Here is a 16514-nt window from a genome sequence, read left to right on the forward strand (position 1 = left end):
AAAACTGATGCTTTAGTTGTTAAATTTCACAGTTTTTATAGTTCTATTTCCATTAATGTTTTTCTTAGTTATCAGATCATTTAAATTCCAAGTAAATTTATGTGCCCAAAAAATTGTTTTGATTTGATAAGATAATAATTATTGGGAAATTCGATCAATATCTGAAGAAGAATACTATTTCGGGTATTTTTCCGAAAAAATAAAGATGATGATAAATTGTTGTCTTCGAATGTTATCACATTATATTTGTTTTATAATGAATGACATGTGTAGTAGATATTATCGAAATGAAGACTCGTTATCAAATGACACTTTATGTCATTACTTAATCGATGGCTAGCGGGCGGATGGCGACAAAGGGATGGTGTATTTTCACACATTGAACTAAACATTGTTATTCGGCTTTATGCCCTTGGGGGCATACAAAAGATGCTAATTGTAGTGATATGACCACTAAACACGATTGAGGAATCTCTACATTTGTCAGGACTTCATCAAGGAGGAGATGTCCGAGGTTTTTTTTTATTAACTTTATAATATGAGTTATAAATAAAAGCCTCCTTTCCCATAAGCATAAAGCCTAAAGCGAAACATGGCGCTAGTTCAATATTGATGTGGGGTTCGGCACTGCAGCCTGGTGTATTGCATTTTTTGGAACGTATTGTTTAATTGGTTCTATAAGTCATTATTTTTAAAATAATTTTTTAAAAGAAATAATTTAAAAAATGGTCTAGCACCTACATATATATGACTATCATATACCCGCTACTTCGTTAGCGAATGTGGGAAGTATTTAAAACCCAATACCTATGTTCTCTTATAGTACTTGTTTCCAAAACTACCTCCATATCTCAACTCTACACACTAATTCTGACCGCAAAAGAAATTTAGCTCAAATTTCAAATATAGCTTCACCCAAATCCAAATTAAGTAACAGTTAGTAAACATTAATATAGATTGCCAATGGAAATCTCATTACTCAATTTCATGATTCCAGCTCTAACGGTTAGCTTTTAATCCAAATTGTACCAAATTTAGTGCCATTTAGTACATATTAGTAGACTTTTCCAAAACTTCCAACATAGCCCAATCCTACAGCCCACAGTAACCCTATCTCCAAATTTCAGGATTCCAGCTCTATCGGTTCACTCAAATCCACATTTGGTACTATTTTGTACACATTAGTACAAATTTCCAAAACATTCTACAAAGACCACTCCTAAACCCAAACTGTAACCCTAACTCCAAATTTCAGGATTCCAGCTGTATTGGTTAAGCCTAAATTTAAATTGTACAAAATTTAGTACACATTAGTACGAACTTCCAATCCTACATTCCAACAGTGATCCTAACATCAAATTTCAATATTCTAGCTCTATCGGGTCACTCAAATCCACATTTGGTACTATTTTGTACACATTGGTACAAATTTCCAAAACTTTCTACATATCCCAATCCTATACCCTAACAGTAACCCTATCTCCTAATTTCAGGATTCCAGCTGTACTGGTTCACCCAACATTTAAATTGTACAAAATTTAGTACACATTAGTATGAATTTCCAGAACTTCCTAAAAAAGCCCAATCCTACACTCCAACAGTGATCTTAGCACCAAATTTTAAGATCCCAAATACAAATTTGGTACCATTTAGTAGACATTAGTATGAATTTCCAAAACTTTCAACATAGCTCAATACTACATTCCAACAAATATCGTAGCTCCACATTGCAGGATTCCAGCTCTATCAGTTCCTACACCCCAAAAGTGATCCGAACGTCAAATTTCAAAATTCCAGCTCAATCTGTTCACTTAAACCCGAATTTGGTATCATTTAGTACAAATTTCCAAAACTTAATCGCATTGGTTCACTCAAAATTAATATTGTACAAAATTTAGTTCACATTAGTAGGAATTTCCAAAATTTCCTAAATAGCTCAATTCTACCCCCCAACAATGATCCTAACTCCAAATGTAAAGCTTCCAGCTCTATCGGTTCACCCAAATACAAATTTGGTACCATATAGTACACATTAGTACGAATTTTCAAAATTCTCTACATACCATAATCCTACACCCCAACAGTGATCCTGACTTCAAATTGCATTGTTTCAGCTCTATCGGTTCACCCAAATCCAAATTGTACCAATTATAGTACGATTTAATACTTTTCGTACACATAAGTAAAAAAATTCCAACACTACGTATATATCCCAATCCTACACTTCGACGGTAATATTAATATAACTTTTCAGGATTCCAACTCGATTTGTACATTCAAATTAAATTTGTACCGTATATAGTACCATATAGTACTTTTCGTATACATAAGTACACGCTTCCAAAGCCAGCTCCTTATGACGACCCTGCTTCTCAACCTTAATTTGCATTCCAAATTTCAAGTTTTTAGTTCTAGCCATTCACATGCCACGAAATTGTACTGAATTTAGTACATTTTAGTACTTTTCGCATACTTATAGTTCGAATGTCCAAAAAACCCTTTGCTATATCTATTCTACACTCCATCAGTCACCCTCACTTAACATTTAAGAGTTCTAGATCTACCGGTTCGACAAATACAAATGGTATCACCGTTCTAGTACGAATTTCCTAAAACCCAGCCTTATCTGTCTCCATTGGACCAAGAATGACCCTCACCCAAAATTTCAAGATTCTATCTTCCGCCGTTTCGTCTGGGCGTTGATGAATCGTTAAATCAGTCAGTCAGTTAGTCAATCACTTTACTCTTTTATTAGTACATATAGATTATTTAATGCTTATATATATTTTTTTAATTTGTCTTTTATTTTTCATTCCAGGTTTTTTGAATTATATATGCTCGAATTTCCGTATGATGACAATCGAAAACGATATACAAATTATTTGAAAATATGCCAGACCAATTTTTTTCTAAATTTTTATGTTTTTTTTTGGCGGGCAACTTTCTACTTCATTCTGTGCGCCTGGTATTTTTGTGAAATTTGCGCAAAGTTGCACCAAATTTTTGGGATTTTTTTCCAAATTCATTGGGAGCCATTATTGTGACATTGGGCGTTATTGTTACTAAGAAAATAATATTGTGAACCCCCACTAAGAGATTTTTTTAGAAGTGCATAAATAGAGACACACATTTTTAGTTTTTTTTTTTAATCTTTTTATTTGTTTTATTTCAATAAACGAAGAAGGTACATAAAAAAATAACACAACTACATACGCACTATTTACTTAATATAATGGTAGTGTAGAGGAGGAACAAATTGATGAACGATGTCATCCGTCTCAGGATATTTTCCTTCAGAAATTGTTCAAACCTACCAGGCATCCAGAACAGGTAGATAGAAAATTTAACTAATTGGCAAACTGCGGGCTTTTAGCTCCGTAACATGTACCAGGTTTGATATTCGGAACAACATTTTTGGGCTCATATCAGGAAATAGATTTCAAAAAATTCAACATAACTGATTTGGTAGTCCTTAAAGAAAGATGGCTGCTATAAAAATACACTAAGACTGCTTATTTAATATTTAAAGAAATGTTAAAAAACGGTGATTGTTCCCATTTTCATCGATAATCTTACCTTGGTTCAATGTTTATTGAAATAGCCGCATGAAACAAAAATATTAAAAAATCCACAATTAAAAAAATAAAACATTTTTTAGAAAACTTTAAAAACACTGATTTTGTTAAAAATATTTTTTCCGGGAATTACATTTAGACTTTAGATAAACAAATATTTTTTATAGAAATATTTTTCGAGTAACACATAAAGTCGTGGGTTTTAAACATGTTTGTTTTGTTTTGGGGATCAGATATGGGGGTGGATTCATTAAAAAATACCAGGGACCACAAATGTATGTGGGTCTCAGGGCTGTCTTTCGTGACCTGTAAGGTATCATAATGAAGTAAAAAGAAATTGGCAAATTTATTTCGATAACTTAGTTAAGGTTCTAAATAATTTTTCACATAAAACATTTCATTTTTTTTAAATTACATAAAACTTCAGAATTTGCTCTAACCATATCTGGAAATTTTATAAAAATCGGTTTAGTAGTTGCCGAGATATTTGTATTTCAATTTAACAATGGTCCGAAATACACCTCCAGCTCGGTTCTGGTCGCCCATTACCTGAAAATGAAAAACCACACAAAAATCGGCTTTTTAAAAAAAGGCAAAAATTGTTTTTTTTTTTCATAATGTCTGCTGTTGTATGAAAATTATAGCATACTTGTAGGGGCAAAGGGCAGTTCGAGGTGCACTTTCTCGTTGCTTGATAAGTTGTAGGTGTGATTGATATTATGTGATTTATGCACATATGCAATGTAAAATATATTTACTTACACATACACACACTGTAGCTGTATGAAGGAAAAATGTCCATTTTTGCAAGATCGATTTTTGTGGTGTTTTTCATTTTTTGGTAATAGGCGCCCAGAATCGAACAAAAAGTATATTGGAGCATGGTAGAATTGAAATTCGAATAACTCCGGAAATACTTAACGGATTTTTATGAATTTGGTAGCAATGGCTAGGGGGAATTCTGCAGTTTTATTTCATTGTGACATATTTATCACATTTATAGGTATTTTTTATACCTATAAAGGTGATTTTTTAGCTACTTTCTTTTAGGCAACACTGTTTTTAACAGGTTACACACATCTCGTGTTTTGTTTTTCTGCCATACATCTTCAGTTTGGTCTATAACTTAACAATGAATCGCCATACAACGCGATCTAAGCTTTCAAATCATTGAATTTCATAACTAAAATGTGTGTTTTGTTAAGAAAGCCGATCTATTGAAGCGGCTATTTTTTACTCCATTTCATATAGATATATACCGATTTCAATTTCCTTTACAACCATACAATTTGGCGAACGGTTTGCCATATATTGATGCCGTAATTGGAAATTTCATAAATGTAGAATTTAATGTCCTGGTTTTTGTCTCATAACTTTGGAACTACTGGAGGTATTGTAATAAAATAGATGTCATATGAAAGGTAGGAAGTCTGACTATTTCGTGATCTATTCAAAAATTTAAAAAATGTGAATTGTTTTATATTTTAAAATATTATGTAGGAGGATAAATTTGTATGTTATTGCCTTGCAAAAGTTTTCAAAATACAATTTGCCGATTCTATGTCATAGACCAATATTTATCCTTTTTTATAATGTTCTCTTTGTTATGTCTCAACATCCTTACAAATTCTATCCCAAATGGTCTTGAATTGACACTGGGTTGTTGGCGTAGACCGCAGACCAAGTTCTACAGATCGCCGAGAAATAACTATGTGAAATTTATCTTGAATCATAATATAGTTGCTACACAATGTTGGTCGGCTGAGATGAGGCCATTGTATGTTAGCCATTGTCGTGACATATCTGATGCGCATTACTGGTCGCCTGTTACCTCAAATTGATTGTAATGGTTGGTAAATGCGAAATTTCTCCAGTATGCAATTTTGAGGTAACAGGTGACCAGCATTGGCATTGCATAGCACCTATATTATGATTAAAAGATAATTTCAAATTGTTATATCTCGATAATGTCTGGGCCAATTTCTTTGAAATGTTCATTGATTGAAGAGGAAATATAAAAATTTTAATTATTGCAGGTAGAGGTAAAAAAATAATGAAATGGATTAGGTGATTACCAATAAGTGGTCATATCTTGGTATTCAAAGAAAAACTGGATTTGTTCTTCTGGGTTCTTAATATATTCGACAAACCCCTTTCGTCTTCATTAGGAATTTTCCACACCCTAAAATCTTCTTGCACATTGTAAATAATTCATTAAGGGACCCCCCCCCCATTCTCGATTTTAATTTTTCAAGATTTTCAATGGACTGGTAAATCAATACCAATGATTGTTAAGGTTTGTAACTTTGCACATATATATTTGAAGATTTAAAAAAGAAGAAAGTCCTTATTTTTGATGGCGGGCATGATAACTCCTCACTGGAACATCGGAATCCGAAAATTCCAACGGTGTTAGAAAGAGTACATGTCTGGCTCTCGTATGAACTAGGATTATTGACTTCGCTCTAAAATTAACAAAATGGCGGACCTTTGAAAAAATATTTTTGAAAAATCGCCGATTTTTGACCAAAAACCAAGTTAGAAAATAAGGAAGATCTTCACCGATTGACTTTACGATAGCTATACACTCATAGAGAAACTTGTAAAAATTTGGAATCGATTGGGTTATTAGTTTTTGAGTTATCGTGCCCGCCATTCGCAAAGGAGAAAAACGCGTTTAAAGTTTGAGAAGCCCTTCAGCCGTCACTTGATGCTGACACAATAAATCGGCTATATCATCAAGAGTTCTTGATATTTTCACTTGAAATTTTGAAGGGACATTCTTGAATTAGTGTAGATTCGAATTAAATCAAAAAATGTTGACCCCGAGAATGGGGGGGTCCCCTTAAATAACAAATACACTTGTCTTACATAAATATTTATTTAAAAATTATATTTATTTAATAAACTTGTTCTTCGTAATAATCCCGAGTTACAAATTTGCTTTTCAAATTTAAATTCATTGGCACGACAGATTCTGCTGTTGGGGGTGCAGGTTTCAAATCGGTTGGTGGTACAGTTGGTGGTCCATTATAGCCATTGCCCTGTTCGATTGGTGGTCCATTATAGCTATTACCCTGTTCGGTTGGTGGTGCTGATCCAGCTACTGGTGGAGGTGGAATTGCAACTATGGTCGATATAAGCACACAAAGGCTCAGGATAAAATAGAAAACTGAAAAAAATAAAAATATAAATTAATATTGACTTTTAATAAAAAAATAAATAATAAAAAATATTATTTGTATTTAAGAAAATATTCCACTTATAATATTTTTTCAATTTTTTCCGATTTCAATTTGACCCACTTACATTTCATGGTGATGATGATGATCTGACCGTTCAATAAAACGTTCACGTAACTTATGACTGTCAATGATTTCAGCACCGTGAATTTTATGTGGACTGGAAAATTTTTTTGGTCTATGACAAATATTCTTTTTCCTTAGATAAAATGTTAATTAAAATTTCGTCAAAAGTGCAGTCAATCTTTTCGAATATTGACTAACACAATGGTTATAATCGTATATATTGGGAGATAAGATTATTAAAATTACCAAATGCTAGTTATGTCTGGTGGTCTGCACAGTGTTCCAAAACATACAATTGAATTCTTTATTTCACACAAAATTCGATTATAATTTTTACAATTTTAAATAAGTAAAAAAAAAACAGGCATAGGCAAAAGTTCATTCTATATGATGGAAATTTTTAGGAAAAAGGCCAGAGGTCATAACCCTAAATAAAATTTCAAAATTATTTGAATATTATATATGAAATTGGAATTTCAATACAGGTGCAAAATTTGTATGAAATCGGTCAATCCCGTCGAGTTATGGTGTGCACCAGCCTGACAGACATTTCTAAATCGACTTTACATTTTTTGAAACGGATTTAGTCTAAAGAAACTTGGGCTCTACAATAAATATTTCGGTTATGCACATTTTTGTTGTATCAAAGTTTATATACTCTCATTAACCATAAGGCTGAGGGTATAAAAATATTACTCACGTGATTTGACTGAAGACAGATCATCTCGAAAATACACTGTAATATCCCCTAACAGTAATAAAAAACAAATTGGTCGGCCCTTCCGAACCTGGTCTGCGGTCTACGCCAACAACCTAGTTTCAATTCTAGAAATTTACGAATGGAATTTATGAGACTATCGAGGACTTCAGAGAAAATTAATGTTTATGCAAAATTGCAGAAGGATACGATTCTGTGATGCCATATCTTACTCTTTATCCGATATCCGGCATTTGTCACAAAAAAAAAAAAAATATTATTATTACTTTTTCTTATTGAATGCCAAAATAACACTTTTTATTCGAAAATCAATAAAAATATTTTAAAAGTCCACTTTTTTCCTTAACAATCAATGAAAATTTCATAAATGTTGATCCAAGTATTACCGAGATATAGCCCTTTAAAATTTAAAATGAATCATAACATAGGTGCTGGTCGCCTGTTACATCAAAATAACATTCTAAAGAAATTTTGTATTTCACAAAAGCTGCATTTCCCGGTACAATTTTGGTGCAATCAAAAATTCCTTCACAATCAATTTGAGGTAACAGGCGACCAGCATTGCATAGCAGATATACAGTAGATATCGGATATAAGCACATCTCATATAAGAAAAAATCGCATATAAGAAAGATTATCAAAAACACCGAGCTTATACTTTCATATATTCGATAATTTCATATAAGAAAAAAAGGTATATAAGAAAGAAATCTCCGGCTTTTTTTTGAGTTTTTATATCCGATATCTACTGTACCACGACGCAAGCTAGAATTCAATAGCCTCTATCTCAGAAACGAATGAAGTAATTTTTTATGAAACTTTCAATATTAGTTAGATGGGATGGTCTAGTATTTTCCTGACTCGATTGGAGTCGTATTCGTCAAATGCAAATGGAATGTTATTTAGTTTCTGTTACAGTTTTTAATCCTAAACTTGTTTTGAATTAAAAAGTTTTAAAACTTTTTATGAAATTTGAGAACTAAAACACTCGCCTTACCTGACTGTGAAAGGATCACGAAAATAGTTCTATACATTGCGGAGAAATAACCATTTGAAATTTACCTTGAATTATAATAAGGTTGTTACACCGTTCTGGTCGCCCATTACCTCAAAATGTTCGTACTTGAGAAATTTCGTATTTCATTATAGCGGTCAAGGACAACGCCAATAATTTTCGGTGATGATCAGATTAAAATTTTGGAATTTTTTGGAGTCAATATATAGACCAAAAAAACCGAAAATCACAACACAACCCACGTTGAAGGGAATCTGGAAAGTAATTTGAAGGGCTGTACTGAATATTGAGATATTCGGAAAATATGTCAGTGTAAGGAAGATGTGCTGTTGATCTCTAATCGGTCAAGAGGGTGCAAATATCACAAAATATTGACCAGGTTCGAAATAAACATAAAGTTAGAGTTCCGTGGTAGTTGGTGGTAGGGTATCATATTGTCGGCCCCATCCGACTATACTGCTCCGTTCACTGGTTTATTTTATTTTTGTGGTTGATTGCGGGAAGGTAAGTATGATGCTATAAATTAAATTCATTCTGCATAAAAGTGGGCTTTCCTGTAGTTTATTGTCTGATCATGAGCAGTGTTTTATAGAACCCGACAATACATCTACATCAGCACTATATATTTTGAGGGTCAGCAAAATATTTTTTTCTTTACAATTATTTTCTACATCCTGTATTTTTTTACCAAGATACCAGATAAATCAAGTTCGAAGATGGGGAATATCGGTTCCCTCCTACTGGTGCATCCCAATACAAAGTAATATTATATTATTTTAAACCCAATATTAATATTCAACTAATTTTGAATTTATACGATTACACGTTCCACATGGCACTACTTTTAATGTAATATCTGCAATACGAAAAAAAGTTATAGCTAAATTAAATGAGGTATGTAATTTTTTTTTTCGTCCGCGCCATCTATTGGTGTCTGTAAAGCGTTGTCCATCACCATAAAAGACCCTACATGAACGCCATCTATTAAAAGGAATGATCGGTAAAAGCAAAATATTTTGCTTCAGAAATGTCTTTCATGGCCTGTAACTAGCTCTAAAATAGCTCACAAATAAAAGGATAAATATTGGTATTTGACGTAGAATCGGCAAATTGTATTTTGAAAAATTTTGTTAAGACAATTACATACAAATTAAACCTCCTACATAATATTCTAAAAAATAAAACATTTCACATTTTTTTTAAATTTTGAAAAGATCACGAAATAGTCAGACTTTCATATGACATCAATTTGACATCATATGACATCAATTTTTTTACAATACCTCCAGTAGTTCCAAAGTTATGTGACAAAAACCAGGACATTAAATTCTACATTTATGAAATTTCCAGTTACGGCATCAATATATGGCGCTCCGTTCGCCAAATTGTATCGTCGTAAAGGAAATTGAAATTGGTATATATCTATATGAAATCGAGTAAGAATTAACCGCTTCAATGGATCGATTATACGGCCATAAAATTGAAGAAACGCGCAATGGACTTTCGTAACAAAGTACGCATTTTAGTTATGAAATTCAATGATTTGATAGCGTTGATCGTGTTGTATGACGATTCATTGTTAAATTATGGACCAAACTGAAGATGTATGACAGAAAAACAAAACACGAGATGTTTGTAAACTGTTACAAACAGTGTTGCCAAAAAGATAATAGCTAAAGAATCACCTTTATAGGTGTAAAAAATATATAATGTCATGGCGTAATAAAACTGCAGAATTTCCTCTAATCATTGCTGCAAAATTCATAAAAATCGGTTAGGTATTTCCGGAGTTATTCAAATTTCAATTCTACCATGCTTCGAAATATACTTTCTGTTCGATGCTGGGCGCCTATTACCAAAAAATGAAAAACACCACAAAAATCGATCTTGCAAAAATGGACATTTTTTCTTCATACAGCTACACTGTGTGTGTATGTGTAAGTAAATATATTTTACATTGCATATGTGCATAAATCACATACAATCACACACACCTACATATCAAGGCAACAAGAAATTGCACCTCGAACTGCCTGTCCTTTGCCCCTACAAGTATGCTATAATTTTCATACAACAACAGCAGACGACATTATGAAAACAATTTTTTTTTGCCTTTTTTAAAAGACCGATTTTTGTGTAGTTTTTCATTTTCAGGTAATAGGCGACCAGAACGCAGCTGGAGGTGTATTTCGGACCATCGTTGAATTGAAATACAAATATCTCGGCAACTACTAAACCGATTTTTAAATTAACAAAATCAATAAACATTGAACCTAGGTAAGATTATCGATGAAAATCGATGCCATCTTTCTTTAAGGACTATCAAATCAGTTATGTTGAATTCGAAATCTATTTCCAGATATGAGCCCAAAAATGTTGTTCCGAATATCAATTAGTTAAATTTTCTATCAACCTCTTCTGGATGCCTGGTAGGTTTGAGCAATTTCTGAAAGAAAATATCCAGCTGAGCCTGATGACATCGTTCATCAATTTGTTTCTCTACACTACCATTGTACTAAGAAGTACTATTAAGTAAATAGTGTATGTATTTGAGTTATTTCTTTATGTACCAACTTCATTTATTGAAATAAAACAAATAAACAGATTTAAAAAAAAAATACTAAAAATGTGTGTCTATTTATTGAAGTTTAAGAAAATATCTTAGTGGGGGTTCACAATATTAGTTTCTTAGTAACAATAACGCCAAATGTCACAACAATGGCTCCCAATGAATTAAAAAAAAATCCCCAAAAAAAAAGGTGCAACTTTGCGCAAATTTCACAAAAATACCAGGCTCCCAGAATGAAGTAGCAAGTTGTCCGCAAAAAAAAATTAAAAAATTTCGAAAAATTTTGGTCTGGCAACACCCAACCCGCGAAAAAAAATCGAGCACCTAAAAGTATGCTACAAATTTTGTAATTTCTTTGTACGGCATTGCCAGATGCAATTTTTTTACATTTTTTTTTTGGCGGGCTACTTTCTATTTTCTTCTGGGCGCCTGGTATTTTTGTGAAATTTGCGCAAAAAATGCATACAACCAGGTGAATGAAAAATTGTGACGTCATCACACATTTTATGTCGCATGCGTAGGGGCAAATATACTTACCAAATTTGTTGTATGTATCCGTAAATAAAAACAAATAATATTTTTAGTAAAATCATTATTCTTTATTTTTTATTCAATATTCTTTGTAAAAAATATATATACATACATTTAAAAAAATTTATTAAATATATATTTTACGAAATACATTTCTTAAAAACTTGGCCCATTTATTTGGACTATATTCTATTGGTGTTGTAACAGGTTGGCTGTTGATGAAAGTTCTTTCCCGGGGGAAAAAACTTTCGTTTGGTACAGCTGTCCCTGGCCGGATAGAACTCGGGTTGTTTCGGGGCGTAGATCCGATTGTCGTGGATTTTTATGATTGAGAGATGAGGATAATTCCAAAATATATATTGATCGTTATCGGCGGGCCTGCCATATTTTCAAATAATTTGTATATCGTTTTCGATTGTCATCATACGGAAATTCGAGCATATATAATTAAAAGAAAAAAAAAACTGGAATGCAAAATAAAAGACAAATAATATATATATATATATATAAGCATTACATAATCTAATCTGGGTGAGGGACATTCATGGTCCAAAGGTGACAGATAAGGCTGGGTTTTGGGAAATCCGTACTAACACGGTACGAAAAGTACTAAATGTGATAGCATTTGTATATGGCGAACACTTAAATGTTACACGAGGGTCACTGATGGGGTGTATAATAGATATAGCAAAGGGTTTTTTGGGCATTCGAACTATAAGTATGCGAAAAGTACTAAAATGTACTAAATTCGTAGCATGTGAATGGATAGAGCTGAAAAAAACATTGGGAATTTTGAATGTAAATTAAGGTTGAGAAGCAGGGTCGATATAAGGAGCTGGCTTTGGAAGCGTGTACTTATGTATACGAAAAGTACTATATGGTACTATATTCGGTACAAATTTAATTTGCTGGTACAAATCGAGTTGGAATCCTGAAAATTTAAATTAACATTACCGTCGAAGTGTGGGACTGGGATATATACGTAGTTTTGGAGTTTTTTTTACTTATGAACGAAAAGTACTACTAAATCGTACTATAATTGGTACAATTTGGATTTAGATGAACCGATTGAGCTGGATCATTGATCATTGTTGGGGTGTAGGATTATGGTATGTAGAGAATTTTGAAAATTCGTACTAATGCGTACTATATGGCAGCAAATTTGGATTTGGGTGAACCGATAGAGCTGGAAGCTTTACATTTGGAGTTAGGATCATTGTTGGAGTGTAGGATTGGGCTTTGTAGGAAGTTCTGGAAATTCATACTAATGTGATGTAAATTTTGTACAATTTAAATTTTGGGTGAACCGATGCGATGAAGTTTTTGAAATTTGTACTAAATGCGGGTTTCAGTGAACCGATTGAGCTGGAATTTTGAAATTTGACGTTCGGATCACTTTTGGGGTGTAGGATTGTGCAAGTTGTGGAAAGTTTTGGAAATTCGTAAAAATGTGTACTAAATTTGGTACAATTTAACTTTTAAGTGAACCAATTGAGCTGGAAATCTTGAAATTTGGAAATAAGTTTACTGTTAGAGTGTAGGATATGGGTACTAAATTTGGTACAATTTAAATTTTGTGTGAACTGTTAGAGCTGGAATCCTGCAATTTGGAGTTACGATCTTTGTTGGTATGTAGTATTGAGCTATGTAGAAAGTTTTGGAAATTCGTACTAATGTGTACTAATGGTACCAAATTTGTATTTGGGTGAACTGATAGAGCTAGAATCTTTGTAGAAAGTTTTGGAAATTCGTGCTAATGTGTACTAAATTTGGTACAAATTAAATTTTTGGTGGAACAATACATCTGGAATACTGAAATGTGGAGATAGGGTTACTTTTTTTTTGGAAATTCGCGTACAAAATGGTACCAAATAAGGATTTGAGTGAACCGATAGAGCTAGAATCTTGAAATTTAAAGTTAGGATCACTGTTGGGGTGTAGGATTGAGTTATGTTGGAAGTTTTTGAAATGTCTACTAATGTCTACTAAATGGCACTAAATTTGTTACAGTTTGGATTAACCGATAGATCTGGAATCCTGAAATTGAGTAATAAGATTTCCATTGGATTGCATGATTTTCATTGGAAGTTATGGCAATTTATATTAATCGAAAAGTTTTTTTAGAGAGTCTTTTAAAAAGTATTTTTATACAATCCACGCCTTTGGAAATTCTTGAAAAGTATTTTGATTATATTGCTTTTTTGGGGAGTCCGTTCAAAATTTTCTTATAAAATCTTCGCTTTGGAGAATCCTTTCAAATTTGTTTTTTTTTATAAAATTGTGGAGAATCCTTTTGAGAGTCCTTTATAAAATCCACGCTTATTGATAGTCCTAAAAAACTGTTTATAAAATCCACGATTTAGGGTAGTCCTTAAACAAATGTATTGTTATAAAATCAACGTCCTGAAAACAACATTTTTATAAAATTCGTTAGAGAATATTTATATAATCCGCGCCTTAAAAAAATAATTTAAAAATCAACGCCTTGAAAACAGTATGTTTCAATAATGATGGATGGACCTAGAAAAAAATATATATTTTACAATCCACTACTTATATATAGTTATTAAATAATATTATTTATCTGAAGCACCCTGTGAAATTAAATTATTTCCTATAGGAATGGGTTTTGTCTTTGCTAAGCTATTTCGTATGAAATTAAATGTGGCAACATTTAATGCTATAAGAACTGTTATACTTACAATCAATTGCCGGACTTTAAATGTCATATACGGCAACAACGACAATATGACCGTGTGGCCTAATGGATAAGGCGTCGGACTTCGGATCCGAAGATTGCAGGTTCGAGTCCTGTCACGGTCGAAGAATTGTAGATTATTCAATTTCCTTTTTATAATATGTTGTGATATTTTTTGAATTAATTTTTTAGGGAATAATTTAAAAATTTAATTTCCTTAAAGCCACATATCAAAATAGAATGGAAAAATTAAAAAAAAAAATTATATCTAAATTCAGTTCGTATCACCCGCTGACCACTTAAACATTTTAAATGGGTCATTTCGAAATTCAAATATAATTCTTATACCATAGACAGACGACAGCCTTAATTTGCATTAAAAAGTTCTTAATTTGAATTAAAATTTACCCCTGACAGACGAGAGTTTCTGCATTTATGAACCAGTTTTTTTTTAAAACTACTGTTTGTCTGTGTGTAGGAAGAAAATATTGACATTTGTTCACAATATTTTTTAGGATTACATCTTTTTGAAATTGATACATGGCAGGAAGGAAAACTAACAGCTATAATGAAGATAAACAGCTTAAATTTGAAGAAATGTTGAATTTTGCCTTTATTTCTAATTTGTTTTTTAAACGTAAACAAATTTGACAACAATCAATTTATTTTCTACAGCATTGCCATATTGAAATTGCTTAATTCAGTATAAATTCAGTTTGATTTTGTGCATTAACAACACATAAAAATGGGGATAATGTACAAGTTAATTTGAATTAAGGCTGTTAATGCAAATTAAGGCTGTCGTCTGTCTAGGCTATTAAATAATACAAAATTCAGTTTTAAACTCTAACCATTTTTGAAATAAAATCGGACCCATTTCAATGTGGTCTTGTGTGCCTTTAATAAAAAATTATTTTCTGTTAATTTATTTCTTAAATTACTATTTCTATTAAGTTGTGGTATAATTAATCATTCTATTCAGTTTTTTTCAATAATTAATTAGGTTGGAAAATTGAAAAATAGTTATTATTTATTCTAAATTTAACTGACCGTGTGGCCTAATGGATAAGGCGTCGGACTTCGGATCCGAAGATTGCAGGTTCGAGTCCTGTCACGGTCGCAGCAAATTTTTGGCAAAATGTATCACAACAAATAATGGTATTAAAATCAACTACAATATCCCGATAAATAGGAACTATTTAGTCAGTAGATACCATACATCATTTAACCTGCAGTTTTTATATCCTTGCAGAAGGACACACATTATTAAGCAAATATTTTAGAAAAAATGTCGCTAATGGACCTGACGCTCCTTTACGAAATATTCTTGACAAATCCATGCTGATGGTGTATTCTAAAAAATCAAGCTTTTAGATCAGATGGTACATTCAACAAAAAATGTTATCTACGTTTTCTTGGCGTAGGGTATGGTAGATCCCAAGCAACGGCTCTGAAGCCCAGGCTTATCTTGGTCCCTCTTTCATCTCAATTGTGGACACTGACCTCCCCGCGGTTTCACCTGGGGTCGCTATTTTCATCACCCGTTGAAATAGTGAGCCGCGAGTTCACCCATAAGAACTATAAAAATTGGGTTGAGGCGTGGGCTTAGTTACCAACACTCGGAAAACCCCTCCTACTACGAAAAAGCAAAGAAAAAGAAAACCAAACCCTTCTAATGTTGACGATCCCCGCAAACGTATAAGGGAGCACGATCTGCACTTGGAATGTGCGCACGTTGTACCGAACAGGCGCAGTTTTCGCTTTGGCTGATGTACTCAAGAAGTCCAAAGCCGATATTATTGCCTTACAGGAAATACGATGGAAAGGTGCAGGCGTAAGTAAATCAGACGATTACGCACTGTATTATAGCTGCCATGAAACGAGACATGAATTTGGCAGCGGATATATGGTTAACAGGAGAATAAAATACCTCGTCTCCATTTGCGCCCATGCCCAAAGACATATTTTACGAGCGCCTAGAAACAGCATATGACCGCTGCCCTGCCATGACATTAAAATTCTCCTAGGAGATTTTAATGCAAACACAACAGTTAGCAGAGGCCTACTCCGCTCAACTTACCAGCCTGTTTGACGAAAGCA

General features: G+C 32.7%; 2 non-coding genes across 2 annotated transcripts; both read left to right on the forward strand.

Moving 5' to 3' along the window:
* The first annotated feature begins 14466 nt into the window (after window positions 1-14466).
* On the forward strand, window positions 14467-14539 carry Trnar-ucg (transfer RNA arginine (anticodon UCG)). Its single transcript has one exon. It is a non-coding gene; the product is annotated as a tRNA-Arg (tRNA).
* A 922-nt stretch (window positions 14540-15461) lies between these two features.
* On the forward strand, window positions 15462-15534 carry Trnar-ucg (transfer RNA arginine (anticodon UCG)). Its single transcript has one exon. It is a non-coding gene; the product is annotated as a tRNA-Arg (tRNA).
* The last annotated feature ends 980 nt before the right edge of the window (window positions 15535-16514 follow it).

The sequence above is a fragment of the Musca vetustissima genome, unplaced genomic scaffold, assembly GCF_032173495.1.
Source record: "Musca vetustissima isolate MV318-11 ecotype Yass unplaced genomic scaffold, APGP_CSIRO_Mvet_v1 utg1698, whole genome shotgun sequence".
NCBI classification, from domain to species: Eukaryota; Metazoa; Arthropoda; class Insecta; order Diptera; family Muscidae; genus Musca; species Musca vetustissima.